Genomic DNA, 7,615 nt, shown 5'->3' with positions numbered 1-7,615 from the left:
GATAGACATCTTAGTAAATGTGTTATATATAATAGATATTATAGATGACAGGACCGATGAGAATTAATTATCTTTACAAACTTTCGTTTGACGTAAATATTTAATTTTTATTATAATAGATAATCATTTGTAGATTAGTTTAAATCCTGAGTATTCGTGAACTCTTGTTTATGTTTATTGGATCTTTTGATTCACTCGTAAATGTCTCTTAGAATAATGAGGCTAATGACTTTTGTTTTGAAGATTCCATATCATGGATGACTGGGAACATGAATTACAATATTGGAATCCATGCTTTCCTAACGGATCGAATATTGGTTCCCTTAAGGGTTGATTCTGGTACTGAATAGTTATCGAGCTCAAATCTATAATTAGACTATAGATTAATTATTCGCTAGTGAATTAATGATACTTAAGGATCAAGATGTAATTAGAAGGGTAAAACGACAATATTGACCAGCTCTAATTAACGAATCAATAATGGAGGACATAACTACATATATTTATTATATTACTGGGCCACTAGAGAAAACTCTGTAAATATAATTTCATAAATACTTAGAGTGCAATTCCATATTTATAGTAGAGTAATCATGGAATTAATAAATAAGATTATTAGATTAAAAAGTTCAATTAATAATCTAGCTTATTGGAGCTTTGTTTATAGGTCCATGGTCCCCAGATCACCTTTGTCCTATGCTGTCAAGGGTAAGGATATTAAAAGAATGATTTGTTAAGAGAAATAACTAAATTGCAAAGGAATTAATTTTCCAAGGCAAAGAAATCATTATTTGATAATTATGGGTAATTAATTAATTGTGAATTAATTAATTATTTAACTATATAGTTTTTTATTTTGAAAAACTATAGGTTAAAATTAATATTAATCTTGTTTGGATTAATATAAATAGAAAAAATTATAAATATATTATTTATAATATGATATTTATTTATTTAATTTAAAACTGATATTTTAAGATAAAGTTAATTTCGAATTAACTGATATTTATGTTGGAATAAATATATTGTCTTAAAAGTTAATTAAATAAACAAATGAGAAAATTATGGCAATCCTAATAGGGCTGGGTGACACGCACTGTACAGTACAGTGTGTGGCACCTAACATCAGGGAGTTTATCCATGGGATTTGAATTTTGAATTTCAAATAAATTTGTTTAATCAATTATTTTTTTAAATAATTTAAATAGATAATTAATTGAAAATATCTAATCAGTTTTAATTTGAATTGTATTTTAATTAAATAAATATTATTTACTTAGATTAAATATCTTTATAAATGTGATATACGTGATATTCAGAAAATGATAGATAATCAGACTCTCTTTAAAAAGTGATAGTTTTCTCTAAACCTGAAAACTATTCAAAACCTTCTCTCTGTCAAAATTCTCTAGATCTCATGTGTTGAGTACATCTAGGGAGTCAATAAATCAAAATTTTGAATCCTATGTGCCCACACACGTCCTTGTGTATTTGAGGAATTTTCTGGAAGATCAGGGTGTGAGATCTCATAACACTGGATAGGAAGATCGTTAGTTTATACAAAAAGACTCAATGACACTTGATAGGCTACAAGCGGTAATCCCTGATCTATTTGTATGCAATTTAATATTTATATATATATATGATTCTGGTTGGTATTAATATTTATAAAAATGGTTCCATATATTCTGCTGCGTACCTTTGATTTGATCATTTAATACCAACAGAGTCACCCTTCACAAGGGAGATTCAAGTTGAACGACTCCCAGCCAACTTCAAAAAGCCTCATATGACCCCTTATGAGGGCACTACGGACCCTAAGTACCACTTGGATGCCTTCAAAGATTTAATGAAACTGAGAGGTGTCAGTTGAACGACTCCCAACATGTGTATCCTAATTTTAGCACGGGTCTTTCCCTCTGGTCGCATGTAGCTGGCAAATAAATGCATGGGAGAAATAGCCAAGGAGTCCATGTACGTTCCATATAGATAGCACGATTTTCATGATGGTTGTACGAGCTAGGGATGCATAAATTGATAAGCGCGAGCTTATAGTATTTATAAGGCATGGCCTCCATGATACGAGCTCGGTGGTGTGTTCAGCTCGGGGTGAATTAAACATATGGCATGTTCGCGGATCCCCAAAGACCCGGATACTTTATACGATCGTTTATGGCCAGCCTGTGATAGTTAATGCCCCAGATATTAGGAGTTTATTTATTTCATGATCATATCATATCCTAGTATAAATGGGAATATTCCATAATAAATGTAATAAATATGCAAATCCGTGATTGACTCACGGGGTTACCCAAACCTGTCCAAGGAATTTCTCTATAAATACTGAGAATATTGGACAGGAAAGGGGACGATTATTCTGTAATACCGAAACTCTGTCAAAATAGAGAGAGAAAAGCAGTAATAATATAGACTCGTGGACTAGGTGGATTTTAACCACTGAACCACGTAAAAAGACCAGTGTCCTTGAGAGTTATTTTCTTACTTCGGTTTACCATTAAGCACTAATTCAACCTTGTTATTTTCTTAATTCACTGTTGGCGAAAAACTGCGCCAACAGTTTGATGCTTCCATTGAGAGGAAAATTAGTGATTTCATCAAAATCCCAATCAAATCTCATCATGGTGGTCACTCGCTCGATGCACGACAATGAGATGGAACAGCCTAGTGGGCAGGGGGCCCACCATACTGCTGTTTCAAATGAGCATGGCCCTGAAGTTCAATAACGACGAGGAAAGCAACCGGTGGGCCATGACGATATTGGGAGTTCGACGTCATTGCCGCTAAATCCAAACCCAGACTGCTTAAATGAAGTAGAACTGGAAAACATGCAGTTAAGGAGCCATCTTGCTAAGGCAAACATGCAGATTGAGGAGGTTTTGGCTTGGTTACCCCCTCTTGCAACCGACGTTAATGTTAGATAGAGGCAAAGTAAGTCCCAAAGGAATAACCAATCCAAGCCAAGTCGGTCAATTAGAACTGCCACCCCAAGTTCTGTGCCCACAGCGCGAGATCGCCAAAATGCTCAGCCTAATGGCCCTCCTAGGGGTCATCGACAAATTAGTCGATCGGTCAGAATTGTGACCCCAAGTTCAGTACCACCATTGCACTCTCATGGGAATACCCATGGAAACCCACTTGGAGGAGCCGGAGCTGGCTCACAGAGACAAAATGTTTCGACCAATCCTTCTGCGCCACGATTGGATCGCCAGATTCAAAGAGCTAGAAATGGTGGGGCAGAGCGACCGAGGGCTAATTTAGTTCGCCCTGATGGGAAAAGAATTGCCTCGCCAGTTAGGCATACCCCATCACCCATAAGACATCCGACACCGCCTCGCTCTGCGCGAGACATTCCGGTTCATGGGAACAGCAGGAGAAATCCTCCTCCATTTACTCGGGACATTCCTGCTTATGGGGATAGCATGAGAAATCCTCCTCCGTCTGCCCCTACTTATGTCCTGCGGACCCGAGTCAATAGTCCGAATCCTTAGCCTCAACTGTGAGCAGTGAGTTTAGCTAATGAAAGTTATTGGACTGAGAGCCACCGAAGTGGCAGGTCCGAAGGCGATTTGAGAAATCACCTGAGTTCGGCTCATAGTCCCCGATTCGATCCATAACCTGATCTGCGAGATCGTTTAAACTCGCAGAGAAGAAATTCAACTCAAAATGAAGGAATTATTTACACTCGTCATGGGGGAGGTCCTTCCGAGGTACGTGATAACAGGAATATCCCACAAAACCAAGCCCAAACTTGGAGGGACAACAACCCGCAGAACGCGTACAATAGGACGGGAGTTGTTGAACAGCCCCTGAATAACCAAGGAACCAGGGACAAAACCCTCAAAAGGTTAGCCCAGATGGAGGAGCTAATGAAAAGGCTCCTATCGAAAAAAGAGAAAGATGAGTGTGATTCAGAGGATGAGCTCGAGCTTTTCGCTCTGAATATTGTGGCGACTGCATATCCATAGGGTTTTAGGATGCCACATTTGTCAAAGTTTGATTGAGATGGATATCCTTCTGACCACTTGGGGATGTTCAACACCATGATGATGGCCCACAACATCGGGCTCGAGCTAAGATGCTTAATATTCCCCTCGATTCTGATTGGGCCAGCTGGGAAATGGTTCAAACTGTACAAGAGGCATTCAATCATCTCGTGGAAGGGCTTTTCCGCTGATTTCAAGAGAGCATCCAGGGCTTCTCAAGCAGCTAGGATTAAAGCCGACTCTCTGGCAAACGTAAAGCAACAGCCTGGTGAACCATTGAAAGCATACTTAAGTAGGTTCGCCAATGTTGCTGCACGTGCTAGAGATGCCGACGAGAGTTCTAAGCTCATGGCAATGAGAACGAGAATCCTTGTTGGAGGTGACCTGTGGCAAGAGCTACAGAGGAAATGAGTTAGTACTGTTGATGAGTTCTTGAATCAAGCTCAAAGGTGGGTTAACCTAGAAGAGGCACGAGCTTCCGTTGCAGGAACCAGCCAAGTCCCTATCCAGCCCGTTGGAGCAACAATGGATGTAGCAACTACAGCTCAAACCGTTGCTCAGAATAACCAAGGAGGGAGTAACAAGAGAAAGGGAAATGGTGAGGGCGACCAAAACGGAACAAAGAAAAACAAGTCCGTGGAGAAATTTAAACCAGTCTAAACAACATATACCGATCTCACGGATACCAGAGAACACATCTTCCTGGAAAATTCTGCTCGCCTTCCGTGGAAGGAACCAGAACTGTTAAAGAATCAAAGGGCGAAGAGAGACCCTTCACAATTCTGTCGATTCCACAATGATATCGGTCATAACACGGATGACTGCATACACCTGAAGGATGAAATCGAGACTCTCATCAGGGCAGGACCTTTGGCTCAGTATTCCCAGAATCGAACAACTCCTAGTTAGCCTGCTGGACAAAACACTATGTCAGCTCTGGAAGCTCCAATGAATCAAATCGGAGCTCAGGTGAATCAGGACAATCCTCCTCCGATAACAGGAGGAGATATATTCACCATTTTGAGAGGACCTCATTTGGCAGGCACGAGCAGAGGTGCCCAAAAGAGGTATATCAACGAGCTGAAATCCCATAATGGAGTCGAGTTTGTCCCAGAGCAACGATTGTCAAAGCAGCAGCGATTGGAAAAACAACCGATCGGTTTTATAGAGGAAGATGTTAGCCATGTCTAGTTCCCACATAACGATCCTCTGGTGATAACCGTTCAGCTCGCCAACCGGAGAGTTAGGAGGTTGCTAGTAGATAATGGAAGTTCCGTGAATCTACTCTTTAGGTCCACTTTAGAAAAAATGGGATTGTCTGTAACCGAGATGAAGGCTACCTCCGTGATTCTATATGGGTTTTTTGGTGAAGGGTCGGCAGCTATAGGAGCAATCGAGTTAGTGGTAACATTGGGTGAAGGTCCACGAACTGTCTCCAAGCTTCTCGAGTTCGTGGTCATCGATTGTCCAACCACATACAATGCAATTTTAGGCTGACCTGCGTTGATGGCGTTCAAAGCCATAACCTCTATCCGCCACCTGGCAATTAAATTCCCCTCATCCACAGGAATATGCACTGTCAGAGGCGACCAGCTCGCTGCCAGAGAATGCTATAGCATTTCCATGAAGGGAAAATCACAGCCCGGGCAACAAGCAATGGCCATAAGTGACGGAGTTGAGGAGTCCCCGGAAGTGGAAGTTGCCTCCGGGACGGAAGAACCTCAAGGAATAAAGGATAGAGATATCGCCCCAAATGATGACATCGATCCACGAATAGGCGAGGATAGGTCAGAGCTCCAAGCTATTGAGGAGCTCGAGGAGATAAAAATAGATCCCACGGATGCTTCAAGAGTCGTTAAGATTGGAAAAATTCTTAGCGAGGATAGGAAAAAGGAGTTGGTTGAATTTCTGCAAAAGAATCTAGATGTTTTTACCTGGTCTCATGAAGACATGGTGGGAATAAGCGCGAGTGTGATCATGCACACCCTAAACTTGGATAAAAGCGTGCTTGCGAAATCCCAAAAACAACGACGTTTGGGAACAGTTCGAGCTGAGGCATTGGAAGAAGAAGTAGCTCGGTTATTAAAGTGCGAGTTCATTCGTGAAGCAAAATGCCCGATCTGGGTCGCGAATCCTTTCTTGGTACCAAAGCCAAATGGAAAAATGCGGACTTGCATTAATTTCTCCGACCTGAACAAAGCTTGTCCTAAGGATTGGTTCCCATTGCCGAGAATTGATCAGTTGGTAGACGCCACCGCGGGACACGAACTCGTGTCTTTTATGGATGCGTACTCTGGATATAACCAGATCGCGATGAATCCTGTGAACCAGGAGCATACTAGCTTTATGACTCCAATGAATGTATACTATTATAAAGTTATGCCCTTCAGGCTGAAGAATGCCGGGGCTACCTACCAACGGTTAGTTAACAGAATGTTCGTTGATCAGATCGGGAAAAATATGGAAGTGTATGTCGACGATATGCTAGTCAAATCCAAGACTGCCGATAGCCATGTTTCTGATCCAAAAGAATGTTTTGAAATCTTGAGGAAATACAATATGAGGCTAAATCCCCAGAAATGTACTTTTGGAGTAGCGTCGAGAAAGTTTCTAGGATTCATAGTCAATACAAGGGGGGATAGAGGCAAACAAAAAAAACTCAGGTCATTATTGGAGATGCCTTCGCCCAGCTCCCGTAAAGAAGTTCAGAGCTTGATTAGAAAAGTGGCGGCGTTAAATTGATTTATTTTAAAGTCCACTGACAAGTGTTTGCCCTTTTACAACTTGCTCAGAGGAAATAAGAAATTTGAATGGACTGAAGAGTGCGAGCTGGCATTCCTCGCCCTAAAGACACATTTGGCCGAACCCCTAGTATTGTCTAAGCCTATATCTAGAGAGCCCCTATTCCTATATTTGGCCATAACAGAAAATGCAACCACCGCCGCGTTAGTTCAGGAAGAAGACTGTGCTAAAAAATCGGTGTACTATATAAGCAAAAGACTTCTTGGGGCTGAATCACGGTATCCGCTGATAGAAAAGATAACATTCTGCTTGATATTAGCTTCCATGAAGCTTAGACCATACTTCCAGTCCCATTCAATCCACGTCATGACCGACCAACCTCTAAGGCAGGTTTTGCAAAATCCTGAAGCGTCGGGACGTCTTTTAAAATGTGTAGTAGAACTCGGTCAGTTCGAGATATGGTACACACCACGGACCTCGATCAAAAGCCAGACCCTTGCTGATTTTGTGGCTGAATGCACCAGATTTCAAGAGGAGCTTTTGGAGGATCCAGTGCAGAAGTTATGGAGAATATTCATGGACGGCTCATCTAATGAGAATGGATCTGGAGCTGGGATCATATTGATCTCTCTAGAGGGGCATCGATTCCATACAGCGCTGAGATTCAGATTCGAAGCATCAAACAATGAAGCTGAGTATGAGGCTTTGTTAGCCGGGATCATAGTGGCAAGAGAATTGAAAGCAAGGGTTGTCCAGTGTTATAGTGATTCCCAACTTGTGGTTAATCAGGTGTTGGGGGAATATCAAGCGTGTGGTACTAAGATGGAAACTTACCTAGCTAAGGTGAAAAAAGAACTGTCAGAATTTGA

This window comes from Humulus lupulus, chromosome 9 (genome assembly GCF_963169125.1).
Source record: "Humulus lupulus chromosome 9, drHumLupu1.1, whole genome shotgun sequence".
Lineage (NCBI taxonomy): Eukaryota > Viridiplantae > Streptophyta > Magnoliopsida > Rosales > Cannabaceae > Humulus > Humulus lupulus.
This window is presented reverse-complemented; position numbering follows the sequence as displayed.